Source organism: Sorex fumeus, unplaced genomic scaffold (genome assembly GCF_029834395.1).
Source record: "Sorex fumeus unplaced genomic scaffold, SorFum_2.1 ptg000072l, whole genome shotgun sequence".
Lineage (NCBI taxonomy): Eukaryota > Metazoa > Chordata > Mammalia > Eulipotyphla > Soricidae > Sorex > Sorex fumeus.
In genome coordinates, this window is record NW_026606129.1 from 23,271,401 (window position 1) to 23,290,804 (window position 19,404).

Below are 19,404 nucleotides of genomic sequence, written 5' to 3' on the forward strand. Positions count from 1 at the left end.
ATCAACGATGTCAAGAGAGAGGTTCGGGAAGGTGATACCATTTCACTGAAACTCTTCTGTTCCACCCTCGAGAACATCATGTGACGACTGGAATGGGAAGGAATGAAGGAGTGAAGATAGGTGGTCGGCAACTGCACCATCTCTGCTTTGCTGATGACATCATTCTAATAACACCAAACATTAGCCAAGTGGCACAAATGCTGGCCGACTTCGACTGTGAGTGTGGAAAGGTCGGACTACAGCTGAATCTTATGAAGACAATGTTTATGAGAAACAGTCTTGTTCCTGATGTTCCATTTGCTCCCAACAGAATGAACATCTCCAAATGCAAGTTATGTGTACCTAGGTCGAGAAGTCAACATGATGAATAACCTGGCACCTGTGTTGTGCAGGAGGAAGAGAGCAGCTTGTAATGCCTTCAAGAGCATCGAAGAAATAGCTAAGAGGAGGAAGAACTTCTGGCTCCGGGCACATTTCTTCAATTCTACTGTACTTCCTGCATTAGCATATACCTCAGAGACCTGGACCCTACGAAAACAGGATGAGAAATCTATTTGGGTCTCCCAAAGAGGAATCAAAAGTGCTATGCTTGTAGTATCACGTTTCACTCAAATGAGAGAAAAAATCCGAAGTTCTGACTTCCGTTGACGGTCAAGAATCAGGTATGCTGTCTCGTTTGCCAAGGCATCAAAAATCAGATGGGCTGGACATGTAATGAGATTTGGAGATGACCGCTCAACTAGAGCCGTTACTGACTGGATTCCACGCGATGTCAAAAGACAGCATGGCCGCCCACCTACCAGATGGTCGGACTTCTTCATCACGACCCTGAATGATCGGTTTGAGGCTCTTTGTGTCCCTAGAACGAGCAGAGGCCATTGGGCTATGCTAGCATGCAACAGGGATGAATGGAGACATTACTGTCGCCTGCTCTAACAAATTGATGATTAACTGGAAGTCAAGTGATCAAGTGATATGAGACAATTAATTGCTTGCACTATGCAATATTACTTTTTATATGTGGCTCTTCAGAGTGTTTGTCAGGACTTGGTTAGATTTCAAATATGTCTTCATCTATTGGAGAGGTTTTATTTTTTTTATCCTCTCTTCCATTCTGAGTGAAATTATGCTGAGTAGAGCATTCTTGGTTAAAAGTTATTGTCATCCAGTACCCTATACATTCTGTTTTATTCTTTTCTTGTTTATAGAGTTTCAGTGTTATCTGCAGTGAACCTGATGTGCTGTTCCCTATATTTGAGATTTTGCTTCTGTTTTGTGGCTATCAGGGGGTCTGTCTCTGATTTTTATTTGCCAATTTGATTACATGGACTTTAAAATTTAGACAATTTAGAATGTTTATCTTAATTTGAATCTCCATAATTATTAATAATTTCACTAGAAATGTGATATCTACTCAGGTATTGAAACCAAGAGTGAACAGTATTATCATTATAATTATCTTAAATATAAGCGATATGACTTTTCAGAATCTGAGGGCAGTATTTATTTAAAAATTGGGGGCTCAGATGAATGTTTTTATTCCTGATATTTAAAACTTTTAGCACAGCGGGTAGGGCGTTTGCTTTGCACGCAGCCAACCCAGGTTTGATTCCTCCACCCCTCTTGGAGAGCCCGGCAAGCTACTGATAGTATCCCGCCCCAACAGGAGAGCCTGGAAAGCTCCCCATGGCATATTTGATATGCCAAAAACAGTAACAACAAGTCTCACAACGAAGACATTACTTGTGCCCGCTCAAGCAAATTGATGAAAAACAGGTGGACAGTGGACAGTGGATTTAAAATTCTATTATATTATTTCTAGAAGTTACATGCTTTTAAAAGAAAGAGGAAGGCAATACATTCTTAGGAAAGACAGAAGAGATGGTAATGAGATTGCCTAGTTTGAGGTTGATCCAGGTTTAATCCCCTACACCCCATATTGGTTCCCTGATCATTGCCAGAAATGACCTGTCAGCAGGGAGCAAAAGGTAAGCACTAAACTCTGCTGTTGAGTGTGGCTTGAAAATAAAATAAAGATGAAAAATCCATCATGCATTTACTTTTTCAGGAGATAGATAGTTCAGTAGGTTGGGCACTTGCCTTGAACACCAGTTGCCCAGGTTCAATCCCTACATTCCAGATGGTCTGATGAACACTCACTGAGTAATTTCTGAGCGTAGAGTCAGAAGAAACCTCTGAGCATTTCTGGACATGGCCCCCAAACAAACAAACAAAAAAGGAGAGTTTCTTTTCCTTCACCTTAAAATCATGCAAGTTTTTGGAAACTGGATAGTACAGTGTTAGGGCACTTGCTTTGCATGTGGTCGATTGGGGTTCAGTATCCAGCACTACATATAGTGCTCTGTGCTCTGTCTGGAGTAAACATTGAGCTGAGAGCCAGGACTAAGCCCTGAGTACAATCAGGTATGCCCCCAAAACAAGATATGTGTGTGCATTTTTAAAACTATGCAAGCAAAAACTATGCAAGGATTTTTCAAAAGGTTAAAGTGTTTGAAAATTTTTATTTGGAGGAAGTTGGATTTTGGTTTTGGGACCAACTATAATGGTGCTGGGTGATACTCACAGCTCAGTGCTCTGAGTACTTGAACTTGAGATTCCTGCATGCAAAGCAGATAGCCCATTTCAGATATCTCACTGAACTATCTCACCAAACCCCAAGATAATTAAATTGGGGGGGATGTTGTACAGCAGTTATGTCTCTTGCATTGCACACAATGGACCCACATTCTCTTCCTTGTATTGAATATAGTCTCTGAGTACTGCCAAAAGTGTTCCCTGAGCAGATCCAGGAGTAATCTCTGCTGGGTATGGCCCAAAACACAAAAGATAAAAAATAAATGAACAAAAATAATGGGAAGTATGTGTGTAGTGCTGGGAATCTATCCTAGTGACTCACACATGCAAGGAATGTCATCCACCACTTAGTTATACACTGATGTACAATTCATATATCCAAATCTATTTGAACTCTTATACTTCTTACTTTTTAATTTAGAGATTACTTAGAAATATCACAAACAATAACTGTAAAGGCATATATGCAATATTTAATTTTCTGGTAGTTGTATTTGAATGTTTAAATAGGTTAAAGTAATATTAGCAATATGCTTTATTTAAACTAGCATATTCAAAATATTGTTTAAATATTTAACTAACATAATATAGTGATATATTTTATGTCTATTTTTTTGCTTGTGTTTATTTTACTCTTACAATGCACACAGTTCACAGTAATCACATTTCAAATGTAGTCTAACTGCTGGATGTCATTGTCATCATCCCACAGTGACAGGGGACCTCTGGTGTATTTGGGGTTGATAGCACAGCGGTAGGGTGTTTGTCTTGTGTGCAGCCAGCCCGGCCGAACCTGGTTCGATTCCTCCACCCCTCTTGGAGAGCGTGGCAAGCTACTGAGAGTATCTCGCCCATATGCCAAACACAGTAACAACAAGTCTCAAAATGGAAATGTTACTGGCCCCGCTCGAGCAAATCGATGAACAACGGGAGGACAGTGTGGACTGTCCCCTTTGGGTCATTGGACGAAGGAACAGGCCACTGGCTAGTAATTGGTAACTGGTAATCAATGGCACTTTATTCAAATCTCTTAGCTTTATTACAGAGAAATTGTGAAGGGTTGATGGGCAGCAATTACACATAGGTGTTGTTGAACATTAACGTAAAAATGAACAGATGTAAAGTCCCTTCTTCAGGGGAAATTCTTCTAGGAGAGAACCACCCAAGGAAATATATATTTTTTCTTTTATTAAAAATTTTATTATTGAATCACTGTGAAATAGATATTTATAAAGCTATTCATAATTAAGTTTCAGTCACATAGCATTCCAACATCCATTTGATCTAGGAGCTCCAGTACTCTAGATTCCTACTAGGAGATCTGCCCGAGGGTGGAATTTCATCTAAGGGCATATTGCTTTTTCTTTTATTTTGCTGGTAATCCATTTAAACAATCATATTAAGCTTACTTCTTAATACTATTTCTAATCATTTTGTATCAACACAGTAAGAGATACAGGTTTTTCTCTTTACCCTAGATTTAGCTTAAAGGTTGATTTTTCCTGGGAATATCTCTCTAAATGGCCCAGACTATAGTTCTCAGGCCAGGTTAGTTTCTCTTAATCCTAACAGCGTCCTTATTCAATTATTTCTTTTTGGATCATGTCATAGTTTACTCCATGATCATGTTCTTAACTTATTATGTTTTTTATGGTGCTTATGATGTCCTGTGTTGAAGACAGGATAGCTTACAAGTTTCCATAGGTCCATTCAAGTCCCTCAGTGGGATCCACCTTTTGGGGAGTAAGGAACAACATCAGAGTAAGGGCAACTGGGTCTTAAGTCAAGTTAATGTGATGGAAGTATTTAGCAGAGCAATTCTTATTAATTTTTTAAGTTTTACTGCTCAATTTTGAGATTCACTAGTCAGCTATTGGGTTAGAGTTCTAAGCATTTTAGGTTTAACTTTAGGTTGTTCGTTCTCCTCCCACGGAGAGTTTAGAGTGATTGAATTACACCCACCACAGTGCTCACAAGGCACATGCAGTTCCATCAAGTCACTCCCAATCCTCTGATTTTATCTTTAACCTCTTCTTTGTCTTCTTCTTCCCTTATATGTTAGTCACAAATACTTCCAAATCAGACATAGTAACATACAAAGAATATATTCCCAGGAATAAATATTGTTAGGAGCCAATTAACTCCCATATTACAAAAGCATAGCATTAACTGTCATCCTGTGTCTATATAAAAAGAATATTGCTCCAGAATAAAATTATGCAAAGAATATAAAGGAAAGAGAAAAGCAATGTTTCGCTTGTATATACAAAATCCAGAACCTTCAGAAAGTTTGACTTTACAAGTTACTATGTCTGATTTGGAAATATTTGTGACTAACTGATAAAGGAAGAAGAAGACAAAGGAGAGGTTAAAGATAAAATCAGAGGATTGGGAGTGACTTGATGGAATTGCATGTGTCTTGTGAGCACTCTGGTGGGTGTAATTCAATTCACTCTAAGCTCTCCGTGGGAGGAGAACGAACAACCCAAAGTTAAATCTAAAATGCTTGGAACTATAACCCAACAGTTGACTAGTGAATCTCAAAATTGGACAGTAGCATTGCACTGTAGCTCTGTCCTCCCGTTGTTCATCTATTTTCTCAAGCGGGCCCAGTAACGTCTCCATTTTGAGACTTGGTGTTACTGTGTTTGGCATATCGTCACGGGTAGCTTGCCAGGATTTGCTGTGCAGGCAAGATACTCTCGGTAGCTTGCCGGGTTCTCTGAGAGGGGTGGAGGAATAGAACCCTGCGTGCCCGGGATAGCTGCGCGCAAGGCAAATGCCCTACTGCTGTGCTATGGCTCCAGCCCCAAAATTGGGCAGTAAAACTTAAAAAATTAATAAGAAATATTCTACTAAAAACTCTTATATTCTCATTAGAGTCACACTATAAAGACTATTTCTTATGGTCTTTATATATTTGATGTAATAATCTATAATTTATAATTAACTTTTGAATAATATTTAAAAGTAAATATATAATTGCTTATTAATATTAATAGATGCTTGCTTATTTAAAAATGGTTTATTTCTTTATCTCTATTTTATTTCTTTATAAATTAAATTTGACTATAAATGTAGAAAATCAAGAATAAATAGCAATATTTTGCAATTATTCTCTACTAATATAGTAAGTTATAGTTATCAAAGGCTGGAGCTATAGCATAGCAGGTAGGACGTTTGCCTTGCACGCAGCCAACCTGGGTTCGATTCCTCCACCCCTCTCGAGAGAGCCTGGCAAGCTACCCATGACATGTTTAATATGCCAAAAACAGTAACAACAAGTCTCACAATGGAGACATTACTGGTGTCCACTACAGTGCTATAATTGTCAAAGATGAAAATATATGTATCTTTTATTTTTCTTAAGAGACTTATATATATATACATATATATGTAGGCAAGGTCTGTAGCTGAAATAAGAGAGCATAATATTGACTATTATATTTTAAATTACATCCCAGTCTATCTCCTATCTTTACCTCTGCCTATCTAATCCTCATCCCTCTCTCTCTCTGTTTCCGTCTCTGACACTCTATCCATACTTACCCCTAATATACTAACTACTTAAATTAGAAATAGCTTATTGATTATTATGATTTTATTTTCTGTGTTCATAATTAGAAACTAAAACCCATTATGGTAAGTAATCTTTGTTTTTAATAACACCTCTGAGTTAATGAATGAGTTATGATACTTATGTAACCACATCCTATATATTAATTTCAGGTTTTTTCTTCAAATTTTTATTATGTCATTCTATTCTTGTCATTTTTCACTTAATATCATTTACCTTTTTCACTAACAAGCTGCATGTTAAATCCATTTAGCTTAATGCCCCTTTCTTGCAGTTGAGCATTTATTACCTGACAATAGAATTTGCTAGATTAGTTCATTGTTGCATTTCATACCTAATAGAATGTATAAAGTACCATGCTAATTACCTAGTACCTAGTTAGTAAATATTATAATGACTTGGAGGCCATTGATTTTACATTTCAGTTACCTATCCAGTGCATTGCATTGTGGACCAATTTCAAATGACATTTCACTTCTGTGCAGAGTCTGAAAGATTTGCTCCTCTTCATTGTCTGTTCTATTTCATTCACTCACTGATTGCTATGAGTAGATTCTGACCTTTCACTCTGCATTCACAAACCTTGCCATGAAGAAAGCAAAAAGGGGGTGGGGAACTCAGTGTGGCATCTTTAGCAAACAAACACTGTCCTCCCGTAGTTCATCGATTTGCTTGAGCGGGCCCAGTAACGTCTCCATTTTGAGACTTGTTGTTACTGTGTTTGGCATATTGAATACGTCACGAGTAGCTTTGCTGAGCGGGCGAGATACTCTCCGTAGCTTGTCAGGCTCTCCAAGAGGGGCGGAGGAGTCCAACCCGGTTCAGCTGGACTGGCTGCATGTAAGGCAAACACCCTACCACTGCGCTATCACTCCAGCACAGCGGGTACGGTGTTTGCTTTACACGCGGCCAACCCAGGTTCGATTCCCAGTATCCTATATGGTCCCCCAAGCACCGCCAGGAGTAATTTCTGAGTGCATAAGCCAGGAGTAACCCCTGTGCATTGCTGGGTGTGACCCAAAAAGAAAAAAATCTTTAGCTAATGGACTAAAAATGTTTTCATCAAAGCACAACTTATCAGGCAAAATGAAACAAGAATCACATGATTAAATTGTCATGATAGTCTACAAAGTAGAAAACACACAAATTGCATAAGGTAAGACTTTTCAAAGGAGAGTGTGGTCACATAGAACTAAATAGTCTCTTAGAGCCTTCTAGGATTGTGGCTTATCAATATTAGCTCTATTATTCAGTTAATCAAGTAACCACTGACAATAATTCTTGAGTATTAGAAGCCAAACATTTTCAGCAAGGTATGAGGTTTCAGCACATCTGGCATCTGGCAAGAAGAAATAAGCTTCTATAGCATGAACAATTTTTCCAAATTCTGACCCATGTTTGAGCCACCAGAGTAAATCTGAACATGTTAATTTAAGACCAATGTGTTGTCTCCTTTGGGAAGACTGCTCCAAGTTACTTGTTCTGGGTTTTTCTATTTTTATATTGGTATAAAGGGAGGAAAAAAAAACACTCCTTTCCAAATATTATAAATTAGTTGGGAACATATCATGTTTGACTATCCTATTTCACACCTCAACTACCACCATGGTAGGGTAGAAAACAGATTAAGAAGATTACAAACATGTAGGCTTACTAAACTTACTTTCAAAACTAAATGCTTAATTAAACAAGATTTCATTTGTTACTAAATATGTCACTTATTTTGAGGGTGTCACACGTGGCAGGGCTCAGAGCATACACCTGGTTCTGTGCTCACAAATCACTCCTAGAAGGTCTCAGGTGACATTATGGGGTCCCCAGTTTGAATCTTGATCTGTTGCATGCAAGACAAATGCCCTGCCATCTGTACTATGTCTCTGGTCCCTAAATATGTCACTTTAAAGACATTTTCCAAAATATAAGCCTTGAGTACCACTAGCTGTGGCCCCCAAACAAAATGAACAAAAAAAATCACTGTATCACTGTCATCCCACCGTTCATCAATTTACTCGAGTGGGCACCAGTAACGTCTCCATTCATCCCAACCCTGAGATTTTAGCAGCCTCTCCTTACTAGTCTTTCACAACGCCGCTGTACTGGAGTCTCTTTCAGTGTCAGGGGAATGAGACCTGTTATGGTACTGTTTTTTGGAATATCAAATATGTCACAGGTAGCTTGCCAGGCTCTGCCCATGCAGGTGGGATAGTCTTGATAGCTTGCTGGACTCTTCAAGAGGCATATATATTTCCCTCTATGATTTGTTGCCTACTGTCTGAACCCCATCAAATATGGTGTGGTATTATGAAAAATGAGTTGGGAGTGCCTTGTGATGTGTTGGTCCAGGAATACGTTCACTCATATGTGAGGCTTGGCCCGAGCATGTGGGAAACAGCCTGGAGTGTGGCGGCAGTTGGGTAGTGGAGGTAGGCTGCCGGGGTTGGGTCCCTTGGGGCGGAGAGGGCTCTCATCCCCCCCTCTGGGGTGCCCCGAGTAAAAAACAGCCTGGCGAGGAGTCCGGTGGCATGGTTATGGGGGCCTCCTTTTATTCTCCAAAAATAAGTGTCTTCAAAGAAACTATACACTACTCTAGAATTTGTTTACTTGAAAATTCTGCATGCAAACCTGGATTTAGAAACTGAATAGGAAAATCAAGTACCTCATTAATAAAAGTGAAATATTCAAAATTTTACTTATAAAATATAAAAAATATTGATTGAAAAATGAGTACCTACCTTGAAAAATGTGTTTATCATTAAATATTTTTCACTTTAATTTTAGTGGGCTCACAGTTAAGTTAACTGATAAAAATAATAATGATAATAGGTGCAAAATTTGATATTATACCACTCAAGTGACCAGAAAAGCTGCTGGTATTTAAGATGCAGTATTGTGAGCATATTTTGTTTAATTCATCATTAAATGGTATTATTGATTCTGTGCTTTAATCAGATTTATTTAAATGTGTTTAGTAAATCCTCGCACACTATAAAGATGAGAAGCAATATCAGATATTTATATGAATCTCACTCAGAACCTGATTATAGCACTTCAGAGATCATATAACATAAATCTATGCAAAATAGGAATTTAAAAAGTGTAAAATAGATTGCAACCATTCAAACATTTGGAACTGCAGTCAGGAAAGATGATTATTAGCTTATAAATTAATGGAATAAATCATCAGAATTCATTTTGGTTTTGATTTCTTACCTGTTTTTGACTGTTTGTCATTGAATCACTAGAACTTTATACTAAAAGAAAAAGTAATCAAACTTTTAAAAATAAATAAATTTCACACTCCCTGAATTTTATAGCAGGGGGTGTTTATTCTCAGTATTTAGATTCCCAATTTTAGTGTATATACTAGTAATTTGTTTGAGGTTGTATATATTTACACCTTCTGTGTTTTTATGAAAGAATTACACTAAAAAGATCTATAAATTAAAGGTAGTCCCCATCTATTTTTTTTTATTTTCTTATCAGGAACCACACAAAATAAATAAGCATCAGAATTATACTCCTTAATCTCAGTGTATGATTTGTTATTTAAATAACAATTGAAAATTGTTTCTCTACCTGCATTTACTATTTTTGTCTTCTTTAGTTCACTTATTACCATATACATTAAAAAATATTTTTTGATTAGTGGAATTATCATGGTGATACTTCTCATCAGTAGAAACAGTATTTCATATTCTACAAATTACATAAAGTTACAATGTAACCTGACTATTTCTCAAAGAACAATAGGAGAATTTAGAAGGGTTTTGCAATACTATTTTGTCTCCTAGAATACACTATATCTTTATTTTAGATTCAAATCTCTAAATAGAGTTAAACTGCAATTAATTATCTAGTGGTTGTTTATCCATTTTATGGATTAGCCAACTCCTTTGCTTTTTCTGTCATCAATTCAAGCCTTATTAGTTCCTCTATCTTTCAATAAATGGGGAGAAATGAGAAGTTAAAGTTCAAGTGGTTTTGAATGCAATTTTCATATGGGAGTAAGTTCAAACCATTAGTCAAGAGGAAGTTTGAAATAATATGGGATCAAGGTCAGACATTCACAAGGGCTTTTTAGATGGCTATTTATATGAAGTAAATTAAAATAAATATTAAATTTTTATTCTAATGTTCCAATGAATTCATTTTCTCTTGCCACCTTAATGAGTCACCACTAATTTATTGATTTGTATAGCACAAGTGTATTAACCGTACTTTAGCTAAGAATGACAAGGGTTTAAGAGAGCTAAAATCAAGGTCTGAAAAGGGGCATATAGGTATGTATCCTTTATAGAATGTCTAGAGTTGAAGTTCTGTCTCTCTCTCTCTCTCTTTCTCTCTCTCTTTCTCTCTCATCCTTGATTTCTGATTTCCTTTTTACTTTCTTCTCCATTTTTTGAGTGGAGTAAAATATTTTCATTTAAATTGATTAATTGAGAAAATGTGGGGAAAGGGAGAGAGAGAGAGAGAGAAAGAAAGAGAGACAGAGAGAAATTTCCAAGAAAGAACACAGCTTTCTCCAGGGTGGAAAAAAGCAGAGAACAGCCTTTGGAAGGTTATATTTAATTTCTTCAAATTTTCTTGGCCTGGAGTTTTCTTCATGCACAAAAGTTAATCTTATCTTATAGAAAAGTCTTAGGCTCCTCGTGTTCTTACCAAGATTTTGTTTGCTTGGTTTTGGGTTCAATCTCATTCCTAGGAGTACTCAGCTTAGCACTCAGGGGTCACTCCTGGTAGAATCTGCCTTGTAGAGTCTTAAAGATTGAACCTGAAGTAGCTATGCTGAAGGCAAGTGCCCTATTGGTACACTACCTATCCTTTCATATTCTTATCACAACTTTTATTTTATTTATTTTTATTATTTAAATTTTTACTCATTAAGATTCTGTGGTTTACAGTACTATTAATGGTTTCTCATGTGCATTCTTATCATGACTTTAGATTCTCCAGTAAGCTACTGCTCTTCTGAGAGCATCCACCCTTCTCTGGGCGGGACCTCAGTTTATGCATTTGTGTGGCTGGCAGTATAGTTATCCTTTGTTATTATCATATCCCCATCTCATCACATCCTTAAGAAAGTTCTCTACTTTTAGGTGATCACTTGTTAAAAAAGAGCCCACCAAAATAATTTAGAATAATTTCCTCATCTCAAAGCTTGTACCTAAACTGCATTTGCAAAGTCCTGATGCCATGGAAATTTTCTGTTCATGAATTCTCAGGGTTACAGTTTGGGTATTGTTGAGAAGTCTTTATTATGACGACCACTCACAGTGAATACAAAATTTACATGTTGTCTTTTTATTTTCTAGGTTAAAAGCATAAATAATAATTTAAAATACCTAAGTAACTCAAGAATAATAGATCATTTTTCCAACATTCTTGTTATTTATCAGATACAAATATAATTACATAGTGTTCAAATAATCAGACTCAAATAATAGTCATTACATAGTGCTCATAATAATCTAATAAGATAGGCAATTTATTTATAATAATTTTGTAAATGTGGAGAGTAGAAATGTTTGGGTCAATTCATAGCTTTGATCAAAGCTATGAAGTTGGTCAACTTCAGCTGTTGAGTGGCCTGCTCTGGCTTCTACTCTTGAGGGTTAATTTTATATGCAATTTATACACATATATTTGTACCATGACTCAAACAACTTCATTTCATTGAAGTCTGTGAGTTTCAAGAAAAGGCATGGGTGCATGGGACTCCAGCATTCGGTGGCCAAGAATCATTTCTCTGGCCGTAAACAGTGATAAATGGACAAAGGACCAGGGATCAGGAAAACAGGGCCCCAGGTTGGTTGGTAGTCAGGTTATTTCTCTCTCCTCCCCAATGTAGTCCCATCTCTCCTCTAACAGCACAATCATTGTCGTAGTTTTGGTCATAGCCCCAGTCATCACAGTTCCATCATCCTAGCATCCTACTTTCCTCATAGTACTCAAAGTCCTCTACTGGTCCTTCTCTTTATGGTCCTGTCTAGCACAGTCTCATAGTCCCTTCTTTCCCCTACAGCATAGTTATATAGAAATCATGAAAGGTGGGGGTACACATAGGTGGGGTTGAACATTGTCAAAACAGTAGAGGTAAAGCCACTACTTCAGGGGAAGTTCTAGATGATGAACTCAAGGATAAAATCTTATCTGAGGGTTCAGCACTCTAGATTACTAGGAGATCCACTCAAGGGCAGTATTCCATCCAGGATATATTGCTATCTCCTTTCCTCAGCTAGCCTAACAATTATAGTAAATTTACTTCTTAAAATATTTCTAGTCATTTTGTATAAACACAGTAAGAGATAGATTAAGCTTAAAGTTTGACTCTTCCTGGGAGCATCTTGTTATACATTCCAAACCTCAGGCTAGGTTAGTCTCTCCTAATTCCAGCAGGGTCGTTATTCAGTTGCTCCTTTTTGGTTCATGACAGAGTTTGTTCTGTGACTGTGCTCTTAACCTATTATACTTATGGTGCTTAGCTTGTCCCTTTCAATGCCACGGTAGCTTACAGCTTGCACTGGGTTCATCCAGTTCCTTCATCAATCTCTCCAATTGGGCATGTTAGGAAGTAAAGTCAACTGAGGCTTAAGTCAGGTAAATATGATGGATGCCCAGGAGTAAATATTATTTCACAGTCAATTAACTCTCATGTTACAAAAGCATCAACTGTCTTCTTGTGTTTGTACAAAAAGGACATTGCTAAACCATGCAAGTGTCATAAAGGTAAGATAAAAGCAATATAAGATAATTATTGCTTGATGGAATTGGGTGTGCCTCAGGGGAACTGTTGTGGGAATAACTCAATAAAACTAAGCTCCTTGAGGGAGGAGCAAGGCCAACCCAATGTTATCCAACAAAGTTCCTCAGGAAGAAGGGAGGACATAGTAACAAAAATATTAATGCAAAAGGATATTATATATATATTTGTATTCATTATAGCACTTCTCAGAGAGCCGGGCAAGCTACCGAGAGTATCTCACCCGCACAGCAGAGCCTGGCAAGCTCCCCGTGATGTATTCGATATGCCAAACATAGTAACAACAAAGTCTCCAATGGAGACGTTACTGGGCCTGCTCGAGCAAATCGATGATCAACGGGAGGGCCTTTACTTTACTTACTTTTACTTATTATAGCACTTAGTAAAATAGGCTATGAAGAAAACCAGTTGTCCAATGACAATGGATCAAAAACATGAGGTATATAGTATGGAATACTATGCAGCAGTACAAAGAGATTAAATTATGTAGTTTGCTGCAACTTGGGTACAATTGGAAGGTGTTCTGTTCAGTGAAATAATTCAGAGGGAGGACAAGTGTAGGGTGATCTCACTTACTTATGGAATATAGTGAGTCAAAATAAGAATATAGTATGAAAAGTCCTTGACAATGGAATGAAGAACCAATTTCAAAACAAATGGGATTATGTGGGGGGGAAAAAACACAAGACTAGAGAAGACATAAGATCTGTGAAGGAAGGTCTTAGACATTTTAATGGTGTTGGTGGTAGGAGTAGTAGTAAATTTATAAATGATCATATAAATATTAACACCAGTATAACTTCCCAAACAAAAATAAAGGGAAAATAAACAAAATAATTCACAAATAAGAACATCCACATAATAAATCAACAGTTCTCAAACACCAGTGTCTTTACCAAACTGCCGAGAAGACCTGATAAAATGCCAAGTTCCTGGCCCAAATCTCAGAGTCAGCAAGTTGAAGATGTTACTTTAGAAGCTTAATCTCACATGCTCCCAGATTATAATGCTATACTTTGAAAACCTCTAAGTTTAAGAATGAAAATATTAAATTGGAATGAGGACTTGTCCCAACCCAAATGCTTTTGGTATAAGTAAGCTTGATAGAAAAGACTAAGAAAAATCATTGATTACTGAGATAGAGAATAAAACAGTAAACTAGCCTAAACTGTTTCATGGAGGACAACTTAAAAATCTTTTGTTTAGTACTGACAGAGCTGGTTTTGTACTAAGACTAAAGTTTCCTCCTTCCCCCCATCCCCCAGCAAGTTTAGCAAAGTTTTGGAGAACATGTCACTTTAGGTTTTAATGTTTCCTGTATCTGACCTTGTAAGTGGTTCTAATTTTCCACACAGTCTCCAATCTCATGTCTATGGATAAATAGAAAGTTGGCACCCCTGCTGTGTTTGACCAATTTGTTTGGTCAAAACATTCTGGGAGACATGAAGTATAAATCACTAGTGAAATCTGTTTTAATTCCCATTGTTTTATTAATTTTGTCTGTGCATAGAATACATGCGGTTTTAACATTAGGAAAATTTGGCTATTTTTTTTTCTCCAAAAAAAACCGTAATTTTGGAACAAGTTTCTTAATGTGCTATGTCTCAGGTTTCACTCTAAAGTTCCCTGGCAAAGCAAGTGCTACAGTCTGGCTCCGCTGAGCATCTGACTGGCAGGAGAACAACCCTGAAAGAGACAGAGGGACCTGCTCTTCATCATCATTGCAGAAAGGATTTTAATTCTGCGGTGCTTGGCGAGAAGTCACATCCTTGCTTCATCATTTTCTAACATTGGCATTCCTTTCGAAAGTAAATTTATTAAGGTTTCTGAAATCCTTCTTTGACACCAAGTATGGTCATCATCTGACCATAAGATAATCAAAAGAACCTGGGAAACATTTGGAGTGAAATGAATGGCATGTCTTAGAATTGAGGCAAAAGGGAAAAGTGAGCAGAGGCAGATGTAAAAGTTACATTGCATTTCTAGATGTCAGCAATGTTGAAATATGTAGCTTAAAGCAAATGTAGATGAGCAAAGGCCTGGAATAAAAATAACACTCCATTTCCTGGGATGATTCATTTAAAGAGGCTATTTATTGCATACATAGTTTCAAGAACGTTTGCCCATTTTCTTCTATGATTGTTCATACATAATATTTCACTGACCTAAATTTAGCCTGACATTTCCTTAAAAAAAATTTTTAAAAAATAAGTGGGAGGAACATTCCTCTTTGAAGCGTGAAATGTAAAGTTCCAAATATGCTGATTAGCATAATGATCATTGGTGTTTTTAACATAAAGTCTCCAAGGAAGATATCTGTTCCTTGATTGTTGACTTAAGACAGAGATTAAGTGGAACATAACTCTTCAGGTCAAAGTTTCACTGCAAAGGATAAATGTATTAAAAATACATTTTATCCACGTGAGGAATGGAGCACATTTTTGACTCAACTACTGGAAGTGTCTGTGTTGCTTCTCTAGAAGAAATTTACAGAGGAATTTTCTGAATATTTCTGTGATTGTAGATATGGAATATATCCAGACTCTAAATTTCTTCTCTAGACATGGGTACAAATTTGAGCTGACTTAGATAATTCTGACTAAAAGGCAAAACCAACTGGAGATAGGACCTAAAAATCAGGAATTTCCTACAGCAGTATTTAAAAGATGTTGCCTCTTTAATCTGCACGTCAAGTTCTCATTAAAGAATCAAATCATGCTCTCTAACACTAAAGCTCACTCTTTATTTGTTTGGCTTTTTAGACTTTACTTTTTTTCTTTCAATAGTCATGTTATTTACTTCCAATGTAAGAAGGAAATTTTTATTAGAGGTCATGCAAAAATGTATTCTTGTTTAGAGATAAATTTTCCAGTTTATCATTATGGCATGTTTATTTCCAGTGCAACCTCTATGAAAATGGAGATATCTTCAAAAATGGAGATAGAACTACTATATGACCCAGCAACACTACTTCTTGGCATTTACCCTCAAATACAAGAATATTAATTTGTAAAGATATGTATAAACCATTGCAGATAAAATGTGCATTTAATAGAATATACAAGGTATGGGAACAACCCAAAAGGCCAAATGTGTATTAATGGATCAAGAAATTGTGGAATATATATGCACAGTAGAAAACTGCAACTGCAAGAAAGGACAAAATAATGCAAATGTTGTGACATAAAGATAGAGGGTATGATGCTGGATGAAATCAGAAGGAAGAGGAGAGATATGAAATGATTTCTCTCTCACAGGATATCTAAAAATGCACACTTGGGGAACAACAAATAGCCAAGGGCGACAGAATTGGAGAGTTGGCCCACATAACTGAATTTTCTGAAGGATGGTGAGCTGAATGAGAGGGACTTTGAGAACTTGGTGGAGGCAAGTTAGTATTAGGGTTGTGGTTGTGATGTTGAAATGATGTATGCATAAAACTAGTATTAAAACTATTGTAAATCACATTATATCACCGTCACGGCCATGGTCCTCCCATTGTTCATCGATTTGCTTGAGCGGGCCCAGTAACATCTCCATCGTGCTGTTTAGTTTTAGAGGGAGACATTGGAATTGCTAGTTTAATTTATTTTAAATAACTATTTTGAGCAAATTTAAGTCATTTTATTAATTGAGGCAAGCTTTTAAAATGTGGTATAGAGCAATTTTACTTCTAGATATCTATTCCAAGAACATAAAACTGTACTAAGTGGCTGAGAGTGGCAAACAGAATGCGTGGCAGCATGTGAACTCAGAGCTCGCCTAGGGAAACCTGGTTCACTGTTTGGAATCCCTCAGTCCCAGTGCAGCGGTGATTAAAGGAAAAGATGAGCTTTGCTAGACCATTGATTTAAATCTGAAAAGAACAGGCAATCACCGAATTACCCAGGTACCAAGTCATTCAGTTCTAAAATATTGAATTTGTCTGAGATCGTCACTTTCACTGTCACTGTTCTCCCGTTGTTCATCAATTTGCTAGAGCGGGCCCAGTAACGCCTCCATTGTGAGACTTGTTACTGTGTTTGGCATATCGAATACGTCACGGGGAGCTTGCCAGGCTTTGCCATGTGGGCAAGATACTCCTGGTAGTTTGCTGGGCTCTCCGAGAGAGGCAGGGGATTGAACCCTTGTCATTTGGGTCAGCCACGTGCAAGGCAAATGCCCTACCGCTGTGCTATAGCTCCAGCATCTGAGACCACTTAACTAAATTGATAGAAAATGTTGGTTTACCCAGAGGCAGATGTGAAGTTTTGGAGCTCATTATATTAATTTGTTCTAAGAACAATCAATAAAGCTATATTTCTTGACATACTCGTTAGCAGTTTTCAAATATGCCAGGGGAAAATCGGAAAATATAACAAAATACATGGAAGTAGAAAATTCTTTCAATAAGTATGTTATTATTACTTATTGTTAGTAATAATATATGAAGCCTCAGAGACCAAGATCAAGAAATAGATAATTTGAAGAAAAAATGTATTAATGCATTTTCAAATCCTTTAAATTGAAAATTAAAACTGCACTCTTAGTTATAAAGAAAAACCTATTATGGGAAAAATAGATATGGTTGATTTTATCATTGAAATTAGACAATTTCAAGTATAATATACAAATTTTAAAACTTTTCTGTATTTATGAATATACTAACTAATTGAAATAACTGCTATGGACTTTTATAAATATTTTTAATTAACTCACTGTAATAAAAAAGTTCCTTATGATTATTACATTTATGAGTAATATTGTATGTCTCAGGCATACAATATTCCAATACCAATTCTTTTACTGGTGTCCAATTCCCTCCACCAATATTCCCAGTCATCACCCATACCCCAGCTTGCCTCTGTGAAAAGCATCTTTTTTTAGGCTTTGTTGTTTATAATAGTGCTACTGATAGGTTATCCTGCATATAATGTTGTACTGTTTTTAAAAATTTATGATTTCAAGGAATCCTCCTGTAAAATTAAAAAAATTATGCTGTTGTCTATACATAGTGAGTTACATTTTGTTTTTTGTACTTTGTTAGTGTTTGAAACTATCTTTATTTTTTTTTTAGTTTTCATAGACACCATCTTACTTCAATTTTAGTTAATATACCATTGATAATACTAGAATTTTATTTAGGGTGTTATCTCAGATCTTAGTATTCTGGCATACTATTACTACGTATTAGAAGATTTTGGTGGCATTTGTAGGCTACAAATGTAGACCATTTGTAGGCTTTCCTCTTGTACATTTAACGTCAGTTACATATCTACAAAGCTTGAAATATTTCCTAAGAGATATATGCAGTAAGATAGGGACAACCAACCATAGCTATTTAATTTTGTCCTTTCGTATTCAGGATAGTGCCTGAAGTCTGAGGCAATGGGTACAATGAGCACAATTCAGTGGTAATGATGATGAAAGTAAGTAATTCTCCTCCAAGGAAAAATCATCTTTTCCTGGTTCATTAATTGGTTAAAGACCTTGGATCAGCATAAAATGCTTTTAGTTGGTAATTAGCATGCAAATAAGCACTGGCCCACAGTCCTAGGATTTAAAAGAAATGAGGCTAGACCTAAAAAGGAAGCTGGAGGCGACTATATTTTAATAAAAATACAAAATAATTCAGAAATTACTGATAATATTTGCCTTATGATGTTTTCTTTGTTTAATCCAATGAATCCCACCTTGAGAGTTGACTCTGCTATTAAGATTCACCATTTTGAAATCCTTTTAACAAGTTCTGTAAGAAAGAACTATTAGAGGAGAACACGTTGGTGATGACCTGTGGGCTTTCATTAGGAAGTTTATGAAACATTTATATCTGTAGCACAAGGCTACAATTTTAAATAACATTTTTTGCAAGGTTTTATTTACAGTCACTGCAGAGATTAATACATTTAAAATCCACTATCAATTCCCCATTTCCAAACTAACAACCATCTTCGTACTTTTCAAGAAAGGTTACACACCAAGAATGTAATTTTGTATTTTTCATGAATTCCATGAATTAATGCAAGTAGTTTGATTTCTCACTCATGGCACCCATCTAATATAGATGAACAGATGCCATTTCTCCACTTCATCTGACAGGTACTCAGACAGCGGAGGCTGTGCAAATGGACAGTTGTAGCACTGTAACACTGTCCTCCCATTGTTCATTAATTTGCTTGAGCGGGCACCAGTAACGTCTCCATTGTGAGACTTGTTGTTACTGTTTTTTGGCATATTGAATACACCACAGGGAGCTTGCCATGCTCTGCTGTGCAGGCAGGATACTCTTGGAATCTTGCCAGGCTCTCCGAGAGGGATGAAGGAATGGAACCAGGATCTGCCATGTGCAAGACAAAGACCCTACTCACTTGTGCTATCCCTCCAGCCCAAATGGCACATATTTCCATTTATTTATTTATTTATTTATTTGCTTTTTGGGTCACATCATGTTTGGCAAGGCACAGATCTTACTCCTGGCTCTGCACTAAGGAAT